The following is a 26112-nucleotide window of genomic DNA, read 5'->3' as shown; positions in this document are numbered from 1 at the left end:
TTAGCTCTCCCGGTCTTCCATAAAAAGGTTGCCAAAGCAAAGCACAGTTTCCTTGCTTCCCACAGTCCCAGGTCTACTAGCAATTGTTTATCTTCCTTTTGGTCTGCTCCACGGACGGCTGCCAAGCGGCTGGCTGTTTGAGTTTTACCTTCTAGGATACAGGTGCCACCTATGAGTTTATAAATCCCTGGAGAATAAGAGTACAGTTCCCCCTTTATTCACCAAGCAGTGAAGAGAGTCATACATGATGGTTAACAACGTATAAAAATGAAAGGGATGAGATTGTGTGGCTGTTTTTATTTATTTCGAAAAAACTTTCTGTACTTTGGCACTCTGTGGAAGCATGGCTATAAACCTTCACATGACCATGGGCCCATCACACTTGATAATTCCTTTGTGACTTGAAAATGGGGTAATTTCTGGGTCAGCACAAGATTCAAGAAAACATCACACATCAATCCCTTTGGCCATGAGACCCAAAGGACGGTGTGAGAGAGACCTCTTTCCATTCTGATCGTAGGAAACTAGTTATACATTTTAGGATGTGGTGCAACAGATGAGATATAGAGAAGGTAAAACTGAATCCAAACTGGCAAGAGTTCACAGAAGCATTCTGAAATTTTTTTTGGAGGCAATGCATAGAATATTGGTAAATTAACATAACTAAAAAAATGTTAGGCTGGATGCAGTGGCTCACGCCTGTAATCCAAGCACTTTGAGAGGCCAAGGCGGGTGGATCACCCGAGGTCAGGAGTTCGAGACCAGCCTGACCAACACGGTGAAACTCCTGTCTCTACTAAATACAAAAAATTAGCTGGGTGTGGTAGCAGGTGCCTGTAATCCTAGCTACTTGGGAGGCTGAGACAGGAGAATCACTTGAACCCAGGAGGCAGAGGTTGCAGTAAGCCAAGATTGCAACATTGCACTCCAACCTGGGCAACGAGAGCGAAAACTCCAACTCAAAAAAAACAAAAACAAAAAAGGCCGGGTGCGGTAGCTGACGCCTGTAATCCCAGCACTTTAGGAGGCTGAGGTGGCCGGATCACGAGGTCAGGAGTTCGAGACCAGCCTGGCCAATATGGTGAAACCCCGTCTCTACTAAAAATACGAAAATTAGCTGGGCATGGAGGCATGCGCCTGTAGTCCCGGCTACTAGGGAGGCTGAGGCAGGAGAATCTCTTGAACCTAGAAGGTGGAAGTTGCAGTGAACCAAGATCACACCACTGCACTTCAGCCTGGGTGACAAGGTGAGACTCTGTCTCAAAAAAAAAAAAAAAAAAAGTTATTACAATAACTACATGTAACAAAAAAGACTGTCAACTTTGTAAAATAACTGTTTTTTTTTTCTTCCCCCAAGACTTCCCTGAAAGCCACAAACATATTTTGGTCAAAACAGTGTTTACTTCAAGATGATCCCACAGCATGTTAACTCAGTGATTCTGAGTAGTAAAAGGAGTTTGGGTGTCGTGTACTTTTACTTAGTACTCTTGCATTAACAAGAAAGTCAGTCTAATTCTAAAATGTCTTTGCTAACTGGCTGTGTCCCAGGAAACTGCTAAGCCATTCCTACTTCAAAACTAACCTGCCTCGTTTCTCCTGGGCAGATAACAACCTCCCAAAATACCCACAGCAACCCGGAAAACCACCTACTCACTCGAAACTCACAGGTATTTCTGCCAACAAAACTGCAAGAAACACAAAAACCCACACATTGTATAATTCCATTGAAATGAAATGTCCAGAATAGGCAAATCTCTACATGGGGAAAGTAGATTTAGTGGTTACCCGGGGCTGTGGTAGTTTGAGAAAGTAGGGAGTGACTGTTAATAGTTACAAAGTTTCTTTCTGGGGTGACAAAAACATTCTAAAACAGGGGTCCCCAACTCCCAGGCCACAGACTAGTACTGGGCATGGCCTGTTAGGAAAGGGACCACACGGCAGGAGGTGAGCAGCAAGGGAGCATTACCGCCTGAGCTCCGCCTCCTGTCAGATCACTGGAGGCAACAGATTCTCCCAGGAGTGTGAACCCTATTGTGAATTGCACATGCAAGGGATCTAGGTTGTCTGCTCCTTATGAAAATGGAATGTGTGATGATCTGAGATGGAACAGTTTCATTCTGAATCTATCCCCACCCTCCCAACACCGCCCCGTCCATGGAAAAACTGTCTTCCACGAAACCAGTCCCTGGTGCCCAAAAAGTTGGGGACCATAGTTCTAAAATTCCAGCCTGGGCAACATAGCCACACCCCATCTCTACAAAAATTTAAAAACTAAGCCAGATAGGCTGGGCACAGTGGCTCACACCTGTAATCACAGCACTTTGGGAGGCTGAAGTGTGTGGATCACTTGCAGTCAGGGGTTTGAGACCAGCCTGGCCAACATGGCAAAAACTCCGTCTCTACTAAAAATACAAAAATTAGCAGGGCATGGTGGTGCATGTGTGTACTCCCAGCTACTTAGGAGGCTGAGGCAAGAAAATCGCTTGAACCCAGAAGGCAGATGTTGCAGTGAGCCGAGATTGCGCCGCTGCACTCCAGCCTGAGTGACAGAGCGAGACACTGTCTCCAAAAAAAAAAAAAAATTAGCCAGACATGGTGGTGCATGCCTGTAGTCCTAACTACTTGAGAGGCTGAGGCAAGTGAGTCACTTGATCCCAGTAATTCAAGGTTTAGTGAGCTAGCATAATGCCACTGCACTCAAGCCTTTGTGACAGAGGGAGACCCTGTCTCAAAATGTTAAAAACTTCTCAAATTGACTCTGGTGATGGTTACACTCTGAAAATATGCTAAAAACCAGTGCATTATTCCATTATTTATTTATGTATTTTTTGAGATGGAGACTCACTCTGTTGCCCAGGCTGGAGTGCAGTGGCACAATCTCAGCTCACTGCAACCTCTGCCCCCTGGATTCAAATGATTCTCCTGTCTCAGCCTCTTGAGTAGTTGGGACTACAGGTGCGCATCACCACACTCAGCTAATTTTTTGTATTTTAGTAGAGATGGGGTTTCACCATGTTGGTCTTGCTGGTCTCTAACTCCTGAACTCAGGCAATCCACCCGCCTTGGCCTCCCAAAGTGCTGGGATTACAGGCATGAGCCACTGCACCTGGCCTCATTTTTTGTTTTTTAAGACAGAGTCTTGCTCTGTCGCCCAGGATGGATTACTTTGGTATAATCACAGCTCACTGCAGCCTCAACTTCCCAGGCTCAAGTTATCCTCTCACTTCAGTATAGCTGTGTGTGTATAGGTGTGTGCCACCACACGTGGCTAATTTTGTTTAGTTTTTGTAGAGACAAGGTCTTACTATGTTACCTTGGCTGGTCTCAACACCTGGACTCAAGTGATCCTCCCACCCCAGCCTCCCAAAGTGTTGGGATTATAGGCGTGAGCCACTGCACCTGGTCTGAATTGTTCACTTTAAATGGGTCAATGGTATTGTATGTGACTTATATCTCAAAAAGTTGTTTTTAAGAAACTATAAGAAACTATTTCATACCCACCCTTTTAGGTTTTTATTTCTTATTTTAAAAATGTTATTATTATTATTTTGAGACACAGTCTTGCTTTGTGGCTCAAGCTGGAGTGCAGTGGCACAATCTCAGCTCACTGCAACCTCCAACTCCTGGGTGCAAGCAACCCTCCTGCCTCAGCCTCTGGAGTAGCTGGGATCACAGGTATGCGCCACCACACCTGGCTAATTTTTGTATTTTTAGTAGAGACGGGGTTTCACCATGTTGGCCAGGTTGGTCTTGAAATCCTGAGCTCAAGTGATCTGCCTGCCTTGGCATCCCAAAGTGCTGGGATTACAGACGTGAGCTACCACGGCTGGCAGGTTTTTAGAATAGAAGAAAAAGGAAGAAAATAATATAGCATATCTTAAGTATAAAGAGAAATCACTGCCAAGAGCAGATTATCAGCTTCCTTCCGTATCCAAATCTGTTTTGGTTGCCCCTGCAGGGTGACAGTGGAAAGAGGGGGAAAATGAATTGTAACCCGTTACTCGATTAAAAAAGAAAATCAAAATTAGCCGGGCATGGGCTGGGCATGGTGGCTCACGCCTGTAATCCCAGCACTTTGGGAGGCCGAGGTGGGTGGATCAGGAGGTCAGGAGATCGAGACCATCCTGGCTGACACGGTGAAACCCCGTCCCTACAAAAAATACAAAAAAATTAGCTGGGCATGGTGGCATGTGCCTGTAGTCCCAGCTGCTGGGGAGGCTGAGGCAGGAGAATGGCGTGAACCTGGGAGGCGGAGCTTGCGGTGAGCTGAGATTGCATCACTGCACTCCAGCCTGGGTGACAGAGCAAGATTCTGTCTCAAAACAAACAAACAAACAAACAAACAAACAAAACATTAGCCAGGCGTGGTGTCATGCACCTGTAATTCCCGCTACTCAGGAGGCTGAGGCAGGGGAATTGCTTGAACCAGGGAGGTGGAGGTTGCACTGAGCCGAGATCGTGCCACTGCACTCCAGCCTGGGTGACAGAGCGAGACTCCGTCTCAAAAAAGAAAAAAGAAAATCAAGTATTTTGCATTTCATACAATGCCTTGCATTCATAAGAAAATGGTGTATTACATTTAAAAGTCAAATTCTGTGGTATGCTAGAAATTCTACTCTAGAAATCTATCCTAATAGGTGTATTAACACAAGCAGGAAATTACTTATGTACAAAAATCATCACTGTAACACTATTCGTAATAGAAAAGACTGGAAACAAATTTTCATCAACAGAAAATTGATTAAGTTGTGGTCATTCATACAATGGAATATAATGCATCCGTTTAAAAAATGAATAAGGCCAGATACAGTGGCTTACGCCTGTAATCCCAGCATTTGAGAAGCCAAGGTAAGCAAATGAATTACTTGAGGCCAGGAATTCAAGACCTGCCAGGCCAACATAGCGAAACCCCGTCTCTACCGAAAAAAAAAAAAAAAAAAGTGCACTGAGACACATCCCTAGAATCCCAGCTACTCGGGAGGTGGAGGCAGGAGAATCAGTTGAACCCAGGAAGCGGAGGTTGTAGTGAGCCAAGATTGCGCCATTGCACTCCAGCCTAGGCAACAGAGCGAGACTCGGTCTTATATACACATACAAAAAAAATTAATATGTTTTTAAACAACTGTAATGAAATGAATTCTAAGATCTATTGTTAAGTAAAAAGCAAGGTGCAAAATCATCTCTATTGAATTCAACTATTTGCATACAAAGAGGAAATATACACTCATCGAATAATTCTGGAAGGATACTCAAGAAACTAATGATATTGATTTTTTCTGGGGAGGGAAACTGGGTGACAAGGGGACAGATGTGAGAGAGAGACTTTTTATTTTTGTGTCTTTTAGTAAGTTTAATTTTTTTTTTACTTTTAATTTAATTAACAAATAATAATTGTACATATTCATAGGGTACATGGTGATGTTTCCATAGCTATAATATAGTGATCAGATCAGGGTAATTAGCATATTCTTCACTCAAATATTTATCATTTCTCTGTGTTAGGAACATTTTGAATTTCGAATGATATAAATAAAATATACATTTTTTAAAAATCTGTGATAAATTTTAAAATTTATGTTTAAACATTTTAACAAATTTGTCTTTCAAAGTAGAACAGTCTCTTTTAGAGGTAAAAATGTAAAAAGAATTGCAACTAGGCCGGGAGCGGTGGCTCACACCTATAATCCCAGCACTTTGGGAGGCCCAGGCAGGTGGATCACCAGGTCAGGAGATCGAGACCATCCTGGCTAACATGGTGAAACCCCGTCTCTACTAAAAATACAAAAAAATTAGCCGGGCGTGGTGGCAGGCGCCTGTAGTCCCAGCTACTCGGAAGGCTGAGACAGAAGAATGGTGTGAACTCGGGAGGCGGAGCTTGCAGTGAGCCAAGATTGCGCCACTGCACTCCAGCCTGGGTGATAGAGCTAGACTCTGTCTCCAAAAAAAAAAAAAAAAGCAACTAACAGCAGAATGACCACAAACATTTGTATCCTCTTTCTCCTGAAATCTCACTAAAGTGACAAGGTGTAAAAAAGGTATGAACCCACAACCAAGGAAAAAGACAATGGGATAGGTGTCAAAGGGTGAAGTCTGGGTAAACAGAACAAAACTAGAGCAAAATTATGATATGTGCATGATAGAGTTGCTGGATCTTTGGAAAATATATCAGTAAGTATATAGAAAAGGAAGCAAATGTGCAGGGAAGGCTGATGACTGCACTAGGCTCAGCACTGAATAACATCCAGACAGTGCCCAATGATTTAGCCAAAAATTGTGATGGGAAATGGCAGGAGAAGTTGTTGGAGCAAGTGTGTACCTATGTGTGTGCACTAAGTCCACATCTAACATGTAGAAAGCAAGTAAGTCATGTCCAAAATTTTTTAAATCAAGAGAGGTCTGTGTAAGCATTTTATTTAGAAACAGAAAAAATTACTAGAAAAAACTACTTTAAAAAGGAGGGGTATGAAGATGGCAATCTCTGGGGATTGGAACTAGGGTATAAAAAGTAGGGCAAGGGGCTGGGCATGGTGGTTCACACCTGTAATCCCAGCACTTTGGCAGGCCAAGGTGGGCAGATCACTTGAGGGTCAGGAGTTCAAGACCAGCCTGGCTAACATGGTGAAATCCTACTAAACATACAAAAATTAGCTAAGCGTGGTAGCCCACACCTGTAATCCCAGTTACCATGGAGGCTGAGGTGGGAAGATTGCTTGAACGTGGGAGGTGGAGGTTGCAGTGAGCTGAGATTACACCACTGCACTGCATCCTGGGTGAGGTGACAGAGTGAGACTCTGTCTCAAGAAAAAAAGGGCAAAGACAAGCTTTTTTGACTCTTTATTTTATTATTATTATTTTTTTGAGACAGAGTTTTGCTCTTGTTGCCCAGGCTGGAGTGCAATGGTGCAATCTTGGCTTACCACAACCTCCGCCTCCCAGGTTCAAGCAATTCTCCTGCCTCAGCCTCCTGAGTAGCTGGGATTATAGGCATGTACCACCACACCCGGCTAATTTTGTATTTTTAGTAAAGACAAGGTTTCTCCATGTTGGTCAGGCTGGTCTCAAATTCCCGACCTCAGGTGATCCACCCGCTTTTTTTGACTCTTTAAAGACTATGTTCAAAGTAATCAATAAAAATAAGTTCATTTAAAAAACTAGAAAGATATGAAAATGTATATTAATCTCTAGTGAAAGCTCTAAAGAGAATAACAAATGATGGTTAAGAGAAGTGGAAGGCACAATGAAATTTTCCTCCTGATTAAGAAAAGAGAATCACCAGTCTGTGATTGTCCTCTCTTGCAGATCTAAGCCACAAAGATAATAAATAACTCTAAAGAGAAGGAAATACCACCCTTTAGCAGGATACTTCAGTTGTTACGCATGCGAGACCTTTTATTATGATGGAAACTAACAATAATTTCAGCTCTAAGAATTCAGGAAGTTGCACAAACTGGGGAAGTTGGTTATTAAATAAAGGAAGTATGGGAAACTCAACTAAATAGCTGGGCTGTCTTTGTAATTAGAGTAAATGATAATGTCTAGCATGCCAATTTGATATTTAGTTTCTCTAAAGCTCCAAAGTTGTGTTAACTGTGGACAGGCCCCAACAAATTTATAAAGATTCAGGATGAGTGAATGTTACTTAGGCCTGAGGAAAAAACAGGGTTAGACGAAAGAGCTACTGAAGCATCCTGCTAAAGGGTGGTATTTTCTTCTCTTCAGAATTCTTTATTATCTTTGTGACTTAGAGCTGCAAGAGAGGACAATTACAGATTGGTGATTACCTTAATCAGGAGGAAAATTTCTTTGTGCCTGACCGCTTCTCTTAACCATCATTGATTGTTCTCTTGAAAATTTGTAAGAACCACACCCAATGTCTATCTCTTTAAATCAGGATCCAAATAATATATCTGAACACTAAGATAATGCCAATATATTTCCTTAAAGTGTTTTCTAATTCCCAGTTTGGAGGGGAAAAAGTAAAAACATGTGAATAATCTATATTTACTGACAGCCATTTTACTGGAAGCCATTTGGATCATGAAATATTATTAATAAGTAAAACAATAACAGCAAAGACACTAATACTGAATGTTTTCAATATGCCATGTATAGTCCTAGGCACTTTACATGCATTCATCCATTATGTTCCCAACAATCATCTGAAGTAGATACCACTGTAATTCCTTGAGAGAGAAGTTGAGGCACAAAGACTTGAGGAACAGAGAGGTGAAAATATGGCCCAAGATGACAGAGCTGCCATGTGGCGGGGCAGGACTGCAAACCTGGATGCTCAGTCACTCTGCTACATGACAGTCCACCTGGCAGCAGTGCCTCAGAAAAAATAGCTACTAGAATCATACTAGCTTTGCAAATCCTAACCCTCAAGATAGCAAACCTCATAGTTTCAGGCATATAAGGTCAGCCTCACTCCAAAAAAATCTCCTTTCTCATGGACTCCAAGGTCAGCATAAAGAGAGGAACTCTGCATCCCACATACACAGCCAGCATCCTCCACTGTGGCTAGCTGGGCTTCACAGGGACTGCTTTGTTCCTAGTTGGTATCTTTGTTTAGCATGTGGAAAAGGGAGGTAGTGATGTTAATAAAATTCACGAATGATTCTAACTTGAGGTGCTGCCAACATTAAGGATAACGGAAAAGCCATATGAAAGAAAATGGAGAACTTGGATTTTAATGAGTTTCAGTTTTCTAACCAGTGATTCTCAAACACCTCCACTCCACAACATCTTTATAGGCTACTACAAGCCCCCTAAATCTCTTGTTCTACTACACTCAAACAAATAAAACAAATCCAAAAACACAGCTGGGCACAGTGGCTCATGCCTGTAATCCCAGCACTTTGGGAAGTTGAGGTGGGTGGATCACTTGAAGCCAGGAGTTTGACCAGCCTGGCCAACATGGTGAAATCCCGTCTCTACTAAAAATACAAAAATTAGCCATGCGTGGTGGTGCACGCTTGCAAGCCCAGTTTCCTGGGAGACTGAAGCAGAATTGCTTGAACTCGGGAGAAGGAGGTTGCAGTGAGCCAAGACTGTGTCACTGCACTCCAGCCTGGGTGACAGAGCGAGACTCTGTCTCAAAATAAATAAATAAATAAATAAAATAATTAATTAAATAAAAAATAAATTAAAAAACAGCACTGGAAAGCTTATAGTCAGCCGTGCTGGGCTGCCTCTATCAAATACCTATGAATGAATCCCAGAGGGGAAGGAGTGAGAGAGCGGAAGACAGGAAAACTGTGCCTTAAGAACAGCATGATGATCAGCGTTCTGGAGTACGTACAGGAGAAAAAAAAAAAAAGCTGCCCTAATACTGATTGAAGGCATAAAGAAGGAAGCGAAAGAAAATGGCAATGACTGCTGCATTGAAAGTAATCACTGCCCTAAGTATTCAGTGAAACTGGTAATTCAGCTGATCATGGGTAAGAAATAAAGAAGCCAGGCGTCATTCATTTCATTTTCTTTATGCAGCTTTCAAAGAGTGAAAAAGCACATAAATATTCTCTTCATGCTATCAAAAGAAACAGTTACCGGTAAAAAGAAAAGAGGGGCTTCTGATATCCAAGAAAATAATGGGTACTTCTCTGTCAGCCAAATTTAGGTAAGAAAACAAAACATTCCTCACATCTCCTAAAAACCCTGAGATGGGTGGTCCAGGTAGGAGGAGAACCACCTGAACTTCAGGTTTATTTTTCCCCTAAGTTTTCTACTGACATTTCACCTCAAGCCTACGCAAAGAAAAGCTGTAGAATCAGCAGAGCTGACTGACCTGTCAGGTTCTCACTAGTTTAGAAAAAGCTAAAGGCTCCCAAGGGGAGTTGCCACCTGGCCTAAAGTTCTGGCAAGACAGGGCTGATCTTTCATACCCTCCAAGTGTCCTGAGAAAAGCTTGGTGGGCTAGGAGATGTGCCCTGTGTCTGGGGCACCAGCCAGTGACAGAGGCAAGGTGGAAACTCTTCCTCAATTCTCCATTTTTTCCTTATTTATTTTTATTTATTTTTTTGAGATGGAGTCTTGCTCTGTCGCCCAGGCTGGAGTGCAGTGGCGTGATCTTGGCTCACTGCAACCTCCGTCCCCCGGATTCAAGCAATTCTCCTGCCTCAGCCTCCTGAGTAGCTGGGATTACAGGTGCCTGCCACCACACCCAGCTAATTTTTATATTTTTAGTAGAGACAGGGTTTCACCATGTTGGTCAGGCTGGTCTCGAACTCCTGACCTGATGATCCTCCCGCCTTCGCCTCCCAAAGTGCTGGGATTACAGGCGTGAGCCACCACACGCAGCCCATTTTTTCCTTATTTAACCCTAACAGATGTCTTGATGAGACGATTAGGCAAGTTGTTGTGACAGGTGCTCCAGGCTAGCAGTGGCTTGGAAAAAGTGATCATTGTGAAATGAGCAAACATGACATGCAGGACTTAAAACTGTAGTGTCACATGGAAACCAAACAGAACTACTGTAAAACTCTTCCAAAGACTTCTTCTCTCCTAAAATATGAAAATACACACATAAACTCTTTGCCTATAATTTCAGGGAGTTATCCAACCTAATCAGGCACCCTGTAGGGTTCTACATAGGGGTTAACTTGACATTAACCCCTCAGGTTAAAATCCTGTGTTTAGTGAGATATAACAGGACACCTGTTTTTTAAATTTAGAGACAGGGTCTTACTCTGATACCCAGGCTGGAGTGCAGTGGCATGATCATGGCTCACTGCAACCTTCAACTCCTGGGCTCAGGATCCTCCCACCTCAGGCTCCTGAGGAGCTGGGACAACAGACAAGCACCACCACACCCTGCTAAAATATTAAAAAATGCTTCATAGAGACAGGACCTTGCTATGTTGCCTAGGCTAGCCTTGAACTCCTTGTCTCAAGTAATCCTCCCCCATCTCAGTCTCCCACAGTGCTGGGATCACAGGTATGAGCCATTGCGCTCATCCTGGACATCTATAAATAGAGGGAAAGCCTCTTAAAAATCTGTTTCTGCAATTAAAAGAAGAGTTTTTTTTTTCTTCTTCTTTTCTTTCCTTCCTCCCTCCCTTCCCCGTTTCCTTCCTTCCTTCCTCTTTTTTTTTTTTTCTGAATGGTGTGTCACTCTGTTACCCAGGCTGGAATGCAGTAGCCCAATCTTGGCTCACTGCAGACTCGAACTCCCAGGCTGAAATGATCCTCCCGCCTCAGCCTCCTGAGTCCCTCCTGAGTATGCACTCCTGGGACTACAGGCGTGCATCACTACTCCTGGCTAATTTGTGTAAGTTTTGTAGAGATGGGGTTTCGCCATGATGCCCAGGCTGGGCTCGAACTCCTGAGCTTAAGAGATCCACCTGCTGGCTGACTCTCTTTTTGGACTCAGCCCGCCTGCACCCAGGTGAAATAAACAGCCATGTTGCTCACACAAAGCCTGTTTGGTGGTCTCTTCACATGGACACACATGAGACATTTGGTGCCGAAGACCCAGGTCAGCGGGACTCCTTCGGGAGACCAGTCCCTTGTCCTCACCCTCACTCCGTGAAGAGATCCACCTATGACCTCCGGTCCTCAGACCAACCAGCCCAAGGAACATCTCACCGATTTTAAATTGGGTAAGCGGCCTCTTTTTACTCTCTTCTCCAACCTCTCTCACTATCCCTCAACCTCTTTCTCCTTTCAATCTTGGCGCCATCCTTCAATCTCTCCCTTCTCTTAATTTCAATTCCTTTCATTTTTTTGGTAGAGACAAAGGAGACACATTTTATCCATGGACCCAAAACTCCAGCACCGGTCACGGACTTGGGAAGGCAGCTTTCCCTTGGTGTTTAATGATTGCGGGGACGCCTCTCTGATTATTCACCCACGTTCCATTGGTGGCTGATCTCTGCGGGGACGCCTGCCTTGGTCATTCACCCACATTCCCTTGGCGGCAAGTCAGTTATGGGGACACCTGCTTTGGCTGCTCCCCACCCCCCTTCTCCGTGTCTCTACCCTTTTCTTTAAACTTGCTTCCTGCACTATGGGCAACCTTCCACCCTCCATTCCTCCTTCTTCTCCTTTAGCCTGTGTTCTCAAGAACTTAAAACCTCCTCAACTCTCGCCTGACCTAAAATCTAAGCATCTTATTTTCTTCTGCAACACTGCTTGGCCCCAATACAAACTCGACAATAGTTCTAAATGGCCAGAAAACGGCACTTTTGATTTCTCCATCCTGCAAGACCTAGATAATTTTTGTTGAAAAATGGGCAAATGGTCTGAGGTGCCTGATGTCCAGGCATTCTTTTACACATTGGTCCCTCCCTAGTCTCTCTTCCCAATGCAACTCGAACCAAATCTTGCTTCTTTCCCTCCCACCTGTCCCTTCAGTCCCAACCCCAAAGCGTCTCTGAATCTTTTCAATCTTCCTTTTCTATGGACCCATCTGACCTCTCCCCTCCTCCCCAGGCTGCTCCTTGCCAGGCCAAGCTAGGTCCCAATTTTTCCTCAGCCTCTGCTCCGCAATCCTATAATCCTTCTGTCACCTCCCCTCCTCACAACCGGTCTGGCTTACAGTTTCGTTCCGCGACTAGCCTTCCCCCACCTGCCCAACAGTTTCCTCTTAAAGAGGTGGCTGGAGCTAAAGGCATAGTCAAGGTTAATGCTCCTTTTTTATTTATCTGACCTCTCCCAAATCGGTTAGCATTTAGGCTCTTTTTCATCAAATATAAAAACCCAGCCCACTCCATGGCCTGTTTGGCAACAACCCTTAGACGTTTTACCGCCCTAGACCCAAAGGGGCCAGAAGGCTGTCTTATTCTCAATATACATTTTATTACCCAACCCACTCCCAACATTAAAAAAAGCTCCAGAAATTAGATTCTGGCCCTCAAACCCCACAACAGGACTTAACCTCGCCTTCAAGGTGTACAATAATAGAGTGGAGGCAGCCAAGTAGCAATGTATTTCTGAGTTGCAGTTCCCTGCCTCCACTGTGAGACAAACCCCAGCCACATCTCCAGCGCACAAGAACTTCCAAACGCCTGAACTGCAGCTGCCAGGGGTTCCTCCAGAACCTCCTACCCCTAGGAGCCTGCTACAAGTGCTGGAAATCTGGCCACTGGGCAGAATGCCCGCAGCCCAGGATTCCTCCTAAGCCGTGTCCCATCTGTGCGGGACCCCACTGGAAACTGGACTATCCAACTCGCCTGGCAGCCACTCCCAGAGCCCCTGGAACTCTGGCCCAAGGCTCTCTGACTGACTCCTTCTCAGATCTTCTCGGCTTAGCGGCTGAAGACTGACGCTGCCCGATCGCCTCGGAAGCCTCCTGGACCATCACAGACGCTTTGGGTAACTCTTACAGTGGAGGGTAAGTCCGTCCCCTTCTTAATCAATACGGAGGCTATTCCACATTACCTTCTTTTCAAGGGCCTGTTTCCCTTGCCTTCACAACTGTTGTGGGTATTGATGGCCAGGCTTCTAAATCTCTTAAAATTCCCCAACTCTGGTGCCAACTTAGACAACATTCTTTTATGCACTCCTTTTTAGTTATCCCCACCTACCCAGCTCCCTTATTAGGTCGAGACATTTTAACTAAATTATCTGCTCCCCTGATTATTCCTGGGCTACAGCCACACCTCACTGCCGCCTTTTGCCCCAGTTCAAAGCCTCCTTCACATCTTCTCCTTGTATCTCCTCACCTTAGTCCACAAGCATAAGACACCTCTACTCCCTCCTTGGAGACAAATGATGCACCCCTTACCATCCCATTAAAACCTAATCACCCTTACCCCGCTCGATGCCAATATCCCATCCCACAGCACGCTTTAAAAGGATTAAAGCCTGTTATCAGTTGCCTGTTACACCATGGCCTTTTAAAGCCTGTAAACTCTCCTTACAATTACCCTGTTTTACCTGTCCAAAAACCAGACAAGCCTTACAGGTTAGTTCAGGATCTGCACCTTATCAACCAAATTGTCTTGCCTATCCACCCAGTGGTGCCAAAGCCATATACTTTCCTACCCTCAATATCTCCCTCCACAACCTCTCCACAACCCCTCCACAACCCAGTATTCTGTTCTGGATCTCAAACATGCTTTCTTTACTATCCTTTGCACCCTTCATCCCAGCCTCTCTTCGCTTTCACTTGGACTGACCCTGACACCCATCAGGCTCAGCAAATTACCTGGGCTGTACTGCTGCAAGGCTTTGCGGACAGCCCCCATTACTTCAGTAAAGCCCAAATTTCTTCCTCATCTGTTACCTATCTCAGCATAATTCTTCATGAAAACACATGTGCTTTGCCTGCTGATCATGTCCAACTGATCTCTCAAACCCCAACGCCTTCTACAAAACAATAACTCCTTTCCTTCCTAGGCATGGTTGGATATTTTCGCCTTTGGATATCTGGTTTTGCCATCTCAATGAAACCATTAGATAAACTCACAAAAGGAAACCTAGCTGACCCCATAGATCCTAAAGCCTTTCCCTACTCCTCTTTCCGTTCCTTGAAAACAGCTTTAGAGACTGCCCCCACACTAGCTCTCCCTGACTCATCCCAACCCTTTTCATTACACATAGCCGAAGTGCAGGGCTGTGCACTCGGAATTCTTACACAAGGACCAGGACCGCGCCCTGTAGCCTTTTTGTCCAAGCAACTTGACCTTACTGTTTTAGGCTGGCCATCATGTCTCCGTGCAGCAGCTACCACCGCCCTAATACTTTTAGAGGCCCTCAAAATCACAAACTATGCTCAATTCACTCTCTACAGTTCTCATAACTTCCAAAATCTATTCTCCTCCTCACATCTGACACATATACTTTCTGCTCCCCGGCTCCTTCAGCTGTACTCACTCTTTGTTGAGTCTCCCACAGTTACCATTGTTCCTGGCCCAGACTTCAATCTGACCTCCCACATTATTCCGGATACCACACCTGACCCCCATGACTGTATCTCTCTGATCCACCTGACATTCACGCCATTTCCCCATGTTTCCTTCTTTCCTGTTCCTCACCCTGATCACACTTGGTTTATTGATGGCAGTTCCACCAGGCCTAATTGCCACACACCAGCAAAGGCAGGCTATGCTATAGTATCTTCCACATCTATCATTGAGGCTACTGCTCTGTCCCCCTCCACTACCTCTCAGCAAGCCACACTCATTGCCTTAACTTGAGCCCTCATTCTTGCAAAGTGACTGCACGTCAATATTTATACTGACTCTAAATATGCCTTTCATATCCTGCACCAGCATGCTGTTATATAGGCAGAAAGAAGTTTCCTCACTATGCAAGGGTTTTTCATCATTAATACCTCTTTAATAAAAACTCTTCTCAAGGCTGCTTTACTTCCAAAGAAAGCTGGAGTCATTCACTGCAAAGGCCATCAAAAGGCTTCAGATCCCATCGCTCGGGACAATGCTTATGCTGATAAGACAGCTAAAAAAGCAGCTAGTATTCCAACTTCTATCCCTCACAGCAGTTTTTCTCCTCCTCAGCTGGCTACTCCCACCTACTCCCTCACTGAAACTTCCACCTATCTCTTCCCACACAAGGCAAATGGTTCTTGGACCAAAGAAAATATCTCCTTCCAGTCTCACAGGTCCATTCTATTCTGTCAATCATTTTATAACCTCTTCCATGTAGGTTACAAGCTGCTAGCCTGCCTCTTAGAATCTCTAATTTCCTTTCCATTGTAGAAATCTATCCTCAAGGAAATCACTTCTCAGTGTTCCATCTGCTATTCTACTACTCCTCAAGAATTTCTCAGGCCCCCTCACTTCCCTACACATCAAGCTCGAGGATTTGCCCCGCCCAGGACTAGCAAATTGACTTTACTCACACGCCTTGTGTCAGGAAACTAAAATACCTCTTGGTCTGGGTAGACACTTTCACTGGATGGGTAGAGGCCTTTCCCACAGGGTATGAGAAAGCCACTGTGGTCATTTCTTCCCTTCTGTCAGACATAATTCCTCGGTTTGGCCTTCCCACCTCTATACAGCCCAATAACAGACCGGCCTTTATTAGTCAAATCACCCAAGCAGTTTCTCAGGCTCTTGGTATTTAGTGGCTCCTGGTTTTACCTCAAATCGCCATCCTTAAGTCTCTCTTGAAGTGGATAGAAGATCTTCGTGGCAAGGTACCCTCCAATACTTTCACCCTTACGAAGTCCTATTCTTTACTTTTATACTTACTCTTATTCTCGTTCCCATTCTTATGCTACCCTCTACCTCTCCCCAGCCATCTCCACCACACTATCAATCTCAGTCACTCTCTCCTAGCCGTTTCTAATCCTTCTTTAACAAACAACTGCTGGCTTTGCATTTCTCTTTCCTCCAAAACCATCAAGGCCTTGACTTACTCACTGCTAAAAAACTCCTGAGCTCAAATGATCTGCCCGCCTCATCCTCCCAAAGTCCTGGGATTATAGGCGTGAGCCACCGTACCTGGCCAAAATTCACCCTTTTTTTTTTTTTTTTTGAGACGGAGTCTTGTTCTGTCACCCAGGCTGGAGTGCAGTGGCCGGATCTCAGCTCACTGCAGCCTCCGCCTCCCGGGTTCACGCCATTCTCCTGCCTCAGCCTCCCGAGTAGCTGGGACTACAGGCGCCCGCCACCTCGCCCGGCTAGTTTTTTGTATTTTTTAGTAGAGACGGGGTTTCACCGTGTTAGCCAGGATGGTCTCGATCTCCTGACCTAGTGATCCGCCCGCCTCGGCCCCCCAAAGTGCTGGGATTACAGGCTTGAACCACCGCGCCCGGCCCAAAATTCACCCTTTTAATGTGTTTAATTCAGTGGCTTTTAGTATGGTATATTCACAAAGCTGTGCAACAAGCACCACTAACTAATTACAGAACATTTTCATCACTTTAAAAAGAAACTTCTTGGCCGGGTGCGGTGGTTCACACCTGTAATCCCAGCACTTTGGGAGGCCAAGGCGGGTGGATCACAAGGTCAAGAGATCGAGACCATCCTGGCCAACATGGTGAAACCTTGTCTCTACTAAAAATACAAAAAATTAGCCTGGCGTGGTAGCGGGCGCCTGTAGTCCCCAGCTACTCAGGAGGCTGAGGCAGGAGAATCACTTGAACCCAGGAGGCGGAGGTTGCAGTGAGTAGAGATTGCGCCACTGCACTGCAGCCTGGGGACAGAGTGACACTCCATCTCAAAAAAAAAAAAAAAAAGAAAAGAAACTTCCTACCCATTAGCAGTTGCTTTCCTTTTTGTGCCCAAACCCCAATCACAAATCAATTTTCTGTCTCCAAAGATTTATGCTTGTGCTTGTGGTGGTTGCAAATCTTTTTAAATTATGCTTTGCATTTTAATTAAGGTTGTTTTTGACATCAATGAGTTTTAAACTTTTAGATCAAATTTATTAATCTTTCCTTTCTGACCTTTCCACCCAGAGACTAAATATTGTCTCTCTCTGCTGCATTCTCCATAATTTTTTCCTTTCTACTTTCTGGTTCATTAATTATCTCTTCAGTTGTGTCTGCTGCAAAACTCATACACTGAATTTTTAATTTCATTTGCTTTTTTTTTTTCTTTTTTGAGATGGAGTTTCACTCTTCTTGCCCAGGCTGGAGTGCAATGGCACAGTCTTGGCTCACTACAACCTTTGCCTCCCGGTTCAAGGGAGTCTCCTGCCTCAGCCTCCCAAGTAGCTGGGACTACAGGGGTCTGCCACCATGCCCGGCTAATTTTTGTATTTTTAGTAGAAACGGGGTTTCACCATGTTGGCCAGCCTGGTCTCGAACTCCTGACCTTAAATGATCTACCCACCTCAGCCTCTCAAAGTATTGGGATTACAGGCATGAACCACTGGATTTGGCCTGAATTTTTAATTTTAGTTATTCTACTTTTTACTTTAAGATGTTCCATTTCATTTTTCTTTTTTTTTTTTTTTTTGAGACGGAGTCTCGCTCAGTCACCCAGGCTGGAGTACAGTGGCGTGATCTTGGCTCACTGCAAGCTCCACCTCCCGGGTTCACACCATTCTCCTGCCTCAGCCTCCCAAGTAGCTGGGACTACAGGCGCCTGCCGCCACGCCTGGCTAATTTTTTGCATTTTCAGTAGAGATGGGGTTTCACTGTGTTAGCCAGGATGGTCTTGATCTCCTGACCTCGTGATCCACCCACCTCGGCCTCCCAAAGTGCTGGGATTACAGGCATGAGCCACCGCACCCGGCCTATTTAATTTTTCAAATCCATTAGATAATCGTTGTTTCCTATTCCCTGAAGGTATTTTCTAACTTATCTTGTATTTCTTTAAATATAGTAAGTATGGTTACTTCATAATTTGTATGTGACAGTTCCAGTATCTAAAGTCTTATGCTTGCTGGGCACGGTGACTCACGCCTATAATCCCAGCATTTTGGGAGGCCAAGGTGGGCGGATGATTTGAGGTTGGGAGGTCGAGACCAGCCTGGCCAACATGGTGAAACCTGGTCTCTACTAAAAAATCCAAAAATTAGCTAAGCACGGTGCTGGGTGCTCGTAATACCAGCTATTCAGGAGGCTGAGGCACGAGAATTGCTTAAACTGGGGAAGTGGAGGCTGCAGTGAGCCAAAATCGTACCACTGCACTCCAGGCTGGGTGACAGAATGAGACTGTCTCAAAAAAAAAAAAAAAAGTGTTATGCTTGGTTATTTTGTGACTATGTACTAATTATTACCCTTAAATAATTACATGGGAGAAGGAAGAAATGGGGAATTATTGCCTAATGTTATAGAGTTTCTGTGTGGGTTGATGAGAAAGTTTTAGAAATGGTAATGACTGTACATTATCAATACAACTAATAACATTGAATTGTAGATTTTTTTTTTTTTTTGAGATGGAGTCTCGCTCTGCCGCCCAGGCTGGAGTGCAGTGGCACGATCTCGGCTCACTGCAAGCTCCACCTCCGGGTTCACACCATTCTCCTCCCTCAGCCTCTCGAGTAGCTGGGACTACAGGCACCTGCCACAATGCCTGGCTAATTTTTTGTATTTTTAGTAGAGACAGGGTTTCACCATGTTGGCCAGTATGGTCTCAATCTCCTTACTTTGTGATCCGCCCGCCTCGGCCTCCCAAAGTGCTGGGATTACAGGCGTGAGCCACCGCGCCCAGCTGAATTAAAGATTTTTAAATAATTAAAATGGCCAACTTTATGTTGCTATACATACATGCATGCACACACACATAAAACCACAATAAAATATTTTTTAATTATTAAAAAATTTAAAAAGTAAAAATACAAAATGACAATGAGGATTCTTTGAGGTCTAGGATGAAGAGGCCTTCTTCCATAGAAGCTATGCTTTCATTTTTGCAAGACTCTTACAGACGCTACAGTTATAGAAACATTTTACATTCTAATTCCCTGCTTGAGATTTCCTGAATCCCAAAAAAGCAAGTCAGCAGAAGATGTCCATTCCGTGATTGTAACCTCTCAAATACGCATTTTCTTTTTCTTTTCCTTTGTTTTCTTTTCTTTTTTTTTTTTTTTTTTTTGAGACGGAGTCTCGCTGTTGCCCAGGCTGGAGTGCAGTGGCCAGATCTCAGCTCACTGCAAGCTCCGCCTCCCAGGTTCCCGCCACTCTCCTGCCTCAGCCTCCCGAGTAGCTGGGACTACAGGCGCCCGCCACCACGCCCGGCTAGTTTTTTGTATTTTTTAGTAGAGACGGGGTTTCACCGGGTTAGCCAGGATGGTCTCGATCTCCTGACCTCGTGATCCGCCCGTCTCGGCCTCCCAAAGTGCTGGGATTACAGGCTTGAGCCACCGCGCCCGGCCCTTTGTTTTCTTTTGAGACAGAGACTTACTCGTCGCCCAGGCTGGAGTGCCGTGGCACAATCTCGGCTCACTGTAACCTCTGCCTCCTGAGTTCAAGTGATTCTCCTGCCTCAGCCTCTCGAGTGGCTGGGATTACAGGTGTCTGCCACCATGCCCGGCTAATTTTTGTATTCTTAGTAGAGTCAGGGTGTCACCATATTGGCCAGGCTAATCTCAAACTCCTGGCCTCAGGGGATCCAACTGCCTTGGCTTCCCAAAGTGCTGGGATTACAGGCATGAGCCACTGTGCCTGGCCTCAGATAGAGGTTCTCTTTCCTTATTCCCTTACATTCAAACTGCTCTGCTCAGTGCCAAGACAAGTCTACTCCCAGACCCTTGGGAATAGGTGAAGGTACTTGAAGGTGCACCTTGAGGTGTATTCCTTAGAGGGTCTAAGCTTAATGTTGGAGGGCTTTCTATTAGATTCCTACTTTAAACTGGGTCTGGGCTTTCATTTCTGCAACTTAGCCTTCAAGGCCATGAAACCCACAGCTTAATTTCAAGCAAATGCCCTCAGAGTAAATGCAGGTTCTTATGTTTAGTTCACCTCATAGAGTTCTGGTTTTCTCTTTAGATGCTGGCTTGGCTATTCCCTGTTTTCTTTCTTTCTTTCTTTCTTTCTCTCTTTCTTTTTTTTTTTTTTGTGTGATGCTTTTTTTTTTGTTTTCTTTTGTTTTTCTTTTGTGTTTTTTTTTTTTTTTTTTTTTTTTTTTTGAGATAGAGCCTCGCTCTGTAGCCAGGGTGGAGGGCAGTGGCATGATCTCAGCTCACTGCAACCTCTGCCTTCCGTTTTCAGGCAATTCTCCTGCCTCAGACTCCCAAGTAGCTGGTTATACAGGCACCCGCCGCCACGCCCAGCTAATTTTTGTATTTTTAGTAAAGACGGGGTTTCACCATGTTGGCCAGGATGGTTTTGAACTCCTGACCTTGTGATCCACCCGCCTTGGCCTCCCAAAGTGCTAAGATTACAGGCGTGGCCAGGCGCGGTGGCGGGCGCCTGGTCCCATCTACTCGGGAGGCTGAAGCAGGAGAATGGAGAGGCAGGGCTTGCAGTGAGCCGAGATTGCGCCACTGCACTCCAGCCTGGGGGACAGAGCGAGACTTTGTCTCAAAAAAAAAAAAAAAAAAAATTTACAGGCGTGAGCCACCGTGACCGGCCAGTCATTCCCTGTTTTCTTATGAGCTCTTTAATGCTTTTAAAGTGTTTTAAATATGTTGCCCTATACAATAGTTGTTTTTATTTTTTGTTTTTGTTTTTTTTTGAGACGGAATCTTACTCTATTGCGCAGGCTGGAGTGCAGTAGTGCAATCTCGGCTCGCTGCAACCTCCCCCTCCTGAGTTTAAGCAATTCTCCTGCCTCACCCTCCCGAGTAGCTGGGATTACAGGTGCCCACCACCATGCCCAGCTAATTTTCGTATTTTTAGTAGAGATGGGGTTTCACCATGTTGGCCAGGCTGGTCTCGATCTCCTGACCTTAGGTAATCCTCCTGCCTCGGGCCTCCCAAAGTGTTGGGATTACAGGCGTGAGCCACCATGCCCGGCTTATATAATAGTTATTTTTAGCTGAGTTATCTCATTATTACTAGAAGTGGAAGGCAGATACCTATTTTTTTTTTTTTAGAATATGTCTAGTTTGAATGTAAGATTTAATGTTTTAATCTACCTGACAAATATGCTGCATGTTAAGGTTTCTTTGTATTAGTAATAGTATATGAGACTTTCCACTGATAAATTCTATCATTCTAAACAAGTATATTCACTCCTGAATCTTTCTCCTTTATACTGTTGTCTCACTGAGTAATTTAAATTGAATTTATTTTCACATTTTCACGTACAATTTTTGACCCAGTGACCCAATTGATCGTCTCAGCATCTTATTAAGTGTTGCAAGTAACAGCTTCTAATGAGTACGAGTGAAAGATCAAACACCACTGTGCCACTGCAGTCCCAGTGAGGAGCAGAGCAGGGATGCTCTATGAGCTGTCATTTTCCTTGTATGTCCCTGTTATGAATGGCATCTGGATAGATACATCCTGGATGCAATTCTGCTCCTAGCTTAACCATTTGATTGCTGAATTGCAAGACAAATAATAGATACATTCAATTTTATCTAATTAGTATTCTCTGACTTAATAATTTTGCAAACTGAATCACTTTACAAACTAAATATAGAAAAGTATTATGGTCTGGTTTCTAAGCAACCATTTCATTAAGAAAAGCTCCACTTGGGAAAAACATCTGTCAGTTAGGTTTCTGCTGTCATATTATTTCACAGTGAAAAAGCCATGGTCACTCTGTGCTTTAGTAATCCCTAGTTGTGAAAAGGTCAACAGGGGGTACTACACCGAGGGAAGCCATCTGTTTAAATCTGTACTAGTCCCTGAATCTTGTTATCATGAAGCAATTCAGTTTCCCTAAACAGCCATGTAATTTAAAAAAAATTCTCTTCTTATTATAAAAGCAATATATGTTCATATTAGAAAACAGGAAAAATATAAAAGACACAAAGAAGAAAATAAAAATCACCTGAGTTTTTGATGCCTTCATGTTAGATCTCATTTGAAAATGGATTCCACTGCTAAAAAATTACTTAAAATCCACTGGCCTAAAATAATGCCACATGGTTTTACCTTCTTCATCTGCAATTAGGATGTGTTTCATAATGGTTAAGGGCTATGTGTTGAACAACCAAGCTCAGAAATTTGTACAGATATCCAAACATTCCCATTGCATTTCATGAAAGTAGGCTTAAGGAGAGACTGAATTCTCCATCAGTGGTGAAGAGGTGAGAAATGGTGTGTGTGTGGCATGACACATGAAATGTGATATATAACTTCCTTGCTAGGCAGGTACATGGTCCGACTGAGTTCTCAAATCTTATACAGTAGCAGAACTTTGTTTTTCCATGAAATCTTAAGAGAGGGCTTAATGAAAGAGAGAAAAGGAGAGCCATCTGGTTAGAGTGGTTGCCTGGTGCTCCAAACCCACTCACCCATGCCCCTCCTCACTGATCCTAAGGGTCTGGAGGGCACAGGCATTCATGCAGTTCTTGTCTCCTGCTCCTCCCTGCCACAGTCCTGCTGCTTTGCTGTTCCACATCCTGCGACACTCTTTCCTCCTTTTTTTTTTTTTTTTTTTTTGAGATGGAGTCTTGCTCTGTTGCCTAGGCTGGAGTACAGTGGGGCAATCTCAGCTGACTGCAACCTCTGCCTTCTGGGTTTGAGCAATTCTCCTGCCTCAGCCTCCCAAGTAGCTGGGATTACAGGCACGCACCACCACACTCAGCTAACTTTTTTTTTTTTTTTTTTGTATTTTTAGTAGAGATGAGGTTTCCCCATGTTGGCTAGGTTGATCTCGAACTCCTAACCTCAAGTGATCCACCCACCTTGGCCTCCCAAAGTGCTGGGATTACAGGCGTGACTCACTGTGCCTGGTCTCCTTCTCTTCTTTTCTAGGTTAATTCCTAATTACCCACAGATTTTAGCTGATGGGTTACTGCCTCCTTCCCTCGCTGTTAGGGAAAATGGCCCTAAAATATGTTTAGTGAAGCAATTAAATACTTCTTAATTTCATGGTTTCTGGGGCTCATTTCAAGTCCTTCTCCTATTCATATAGACGGTCACAAAGGCAGGTTTCATGACCAAGAAGGCAGTGTGAGATACCTCCAGGTAGAGTCAGTTGCTTAAATGTCTACTTTACAAGCTATTAAGGAGGTGTAAGTATCTTCCCTACAGCACAGCTATTTAAATTTTGCCCTGGAGCCACTCTTTCTCTAGTAAAGTTGGAATTTGAAGGCAAGTTAAGGAGGACAAAGTTAGTGAGAGAACATCATGTACCTTTTCTTTAGAGTACCTGTCAAAACCATGTTTTACATTTGTGTGATTTTTTGTCATTTGCTCTTCTCCAACTGTAAACTCCATGAAGGCAGGACATGACTGTTTTTCTCAGTGCGGTACCTCACACAGCACTCTCAAACATAGTAGTGCTCAATAAATATCTGTTGAGGCAGGTGCAGTGGCTCACGCCTGTAATCCCAGCACTTTGGGAGGCCCAGGCAGGTGGATCACCTGAGGTCAGGAGCTCGAGACCAGCGTGGCCAACATGGCGAAACCCGGTCTCTACTAAATACAAAAAACTAGCTGGGCATGGTGGTGCGCGCCTGTAATCCCAGTTACTCAGGAGGCCAAGGCAGGAGAATCGCTCGAACCTGGGAGGCACAGGTTGCAGTGAGCCAAGATCGTGCCACTGCACTCCAGCTTGGGAGACAGAGCTAGACTCCGTCTCACACACATAAAATAATAATAATAATAATAATAATAATAATAAAAAATCTGTTGAGTGAATGAATTAACATTTTAAGCTATTAACAACGACAACAAAAAAAAAACCCTAGTGGCCAAAGATAATATTTTACAATTCTCTTTTTGTCCCTATTTAAAGGTTATCAATAGTGGAAAACAAAAGTTGAACACAAAGGACAAAAGTGGTTCTAAAACAGCTTTCTCCTAAGAAAGAAAAACCTTAGCAATCATGTCCCAGCAGACGGACAGAGAGATGACCTAACAAGGTCTTTGGCAGCTCAAGGTCTGTGATTCATTCCCCGAGGCTCAATTCATTCCCAACCTTCAATCCTCCTCCAGGGCAGCAGACATACCACAAGGTCAGGAAGCAAAAAGGCCTAATGTAAAAATCTAAAAATGTGTTGCCCAAACTGTACAGACACCATTTAAGTGTACTGTTCCACCACTGCCAAGATCTCAACATGACCTGAGAGGGGGTAACTGATGCTTCAGTCAGTTAAAAATTTTAAAGTTATGATTCAGCAACAAAAGGAACTATGTCAGTGTTAATAAAAAATATAATTGGGCTTACTAAGCATGTGAACAGCTTCAAGTGTCATCTTAATCACATCTGGTGAGATTAGGAATTTTAATTTGTATTTGAGATGAAGGGTGACATAGGCTGCTTGCTCTTTAGTTGGGGAGGGAAACGCAAAAGCAGGGTGCCCCTCCAGCTGATACCGCAATATAGCTCCAGTAAAAACCATGGATTCCTTAGAGAGTGTGATGCTGTACTTAAGGAGAAGTCTGAAGAGGGACGTGCTGCTTTACTTACAAGCTCTCTCACTACTCTATCCTCCTTAACTTGCCTTCAAATTCCAACTTTACTAGAGAAAAGGTGGCTCCAGGGCAAAATTTAAATCGCTGTTCTGCAGGAAAGGTACTTAGACCTCCTTAATAGCTTGTAAAGTAGACATTTAAGCAACTGACTCTTTACCTGGAGATAAGTCACGCTGCCTTCTAGGTCATGAATCCTGCCTTTGTGACAGCTAGTCTATATGAATAGGAGGTGAGGGACTTTAAAGGAGCCCCAGAAACCATGAAATTAAGAAGTATTTAATTGCTTCACTAAAAATGTCATGTTCCACTGGTTCCATGGTTTAATTTTACTATCCGTAAGAGCAGAGGCCATGGTATTTTGACAAAGGTGAGAAAATGAAACGGAGAAAGGAAAGAAGCACAGAGGCGTAAATGAGGGCCTTGGCTTTGGAGTTGAATCCAGCCTCCATCACATACTGGTTGGCCAAGCAATAACCTCCTAGCCTTGGTTTCTTTTTCTGAAAAACGGGAGATGAAGATACTGACTCCTATCCCTTGCCTTCATGCCCATTTTGCTCCACTAACAACCTGAACTGCTTCCCTTCCATTATACTTTATATTTGCAACCCCCCACTTTTTTTTTTGAGACAGGGTCTCTGTCACCCAGGCTAGAATGCAGTTGTACGATCATAGCTTGCTGCAGTCTTGACCTCTTGAGCTCAAGTGATTCTCCCACCTCAGCCTCCAGAGTAGCTGGGACTACAGGCATGCGCCGCCACACCTGGCTAATTTTTAAAATTTTTATAGAGACAGAGTTTTGCCATGTTACCCAGGCTGGTCTTAAACTACTGGGCTCAAGTGATCGCCCACCTCGACCTCCCAAAGTGCAGCCACAGCACCTGGTCTGACCCCACTCTTGAACATCTTCCTACCTTTGCTTTTCCCTCAGCTTCAATCCCCTCACACTCATTTGAGTGTCTAAATCGTGCCTACCCATCTTTCATAGTCCTGAGAGCTTCATAAAAAACAACAGTACTGTTCTGAGTTTTTAAAGTTATTTTTTACTTTTTTTTATTATTTATTTATTTATTTTTTTGAGACAGAGTCTAGTTCTGTTGCCCAGGCTGGAGTGCAATGGCGCCATCTCGGCTCACTGCAACCCCCACCTCCCAGGCTCAAGCGATTCTCCTGCCTCAGCCTCCTGAACAGCTGGGATTACAGATGCCCACCACCACACC

General features: G+C 44.2%; 1 protein-coding gene across 2 annotated transcripts in view; it reads right to left on the bottom strand.

The window, feature by feature from the left end:
- Positions 1-26112, bottom strand: part of TANGO6 (transport and golgi organization 6 homolog) — a 255119-nt gene that overhangs the window by 116681 nt on the left and 112326 nt on the right. The window lies entirely within an intron of this gene.

This window comes from Macaca mulatta, chromosome 20, assembly GCF_049350105.2.
Source record: "Macaca mulatta isolate MMU2019108-1 chromosome 20, T2T-MMU8v2.0, whole genome shotgun sequence".
Lineage (NCBI taxonomy): Eukaryota > Metazoa > Chordata > Mammalia > Primates > Cercopithecidae > Macaca > Macaca mulatta.
Note: the sequence above shows the minus strand (reverse complement) of the source record. Positions and strands in the feature narration are given on the sequence as shown.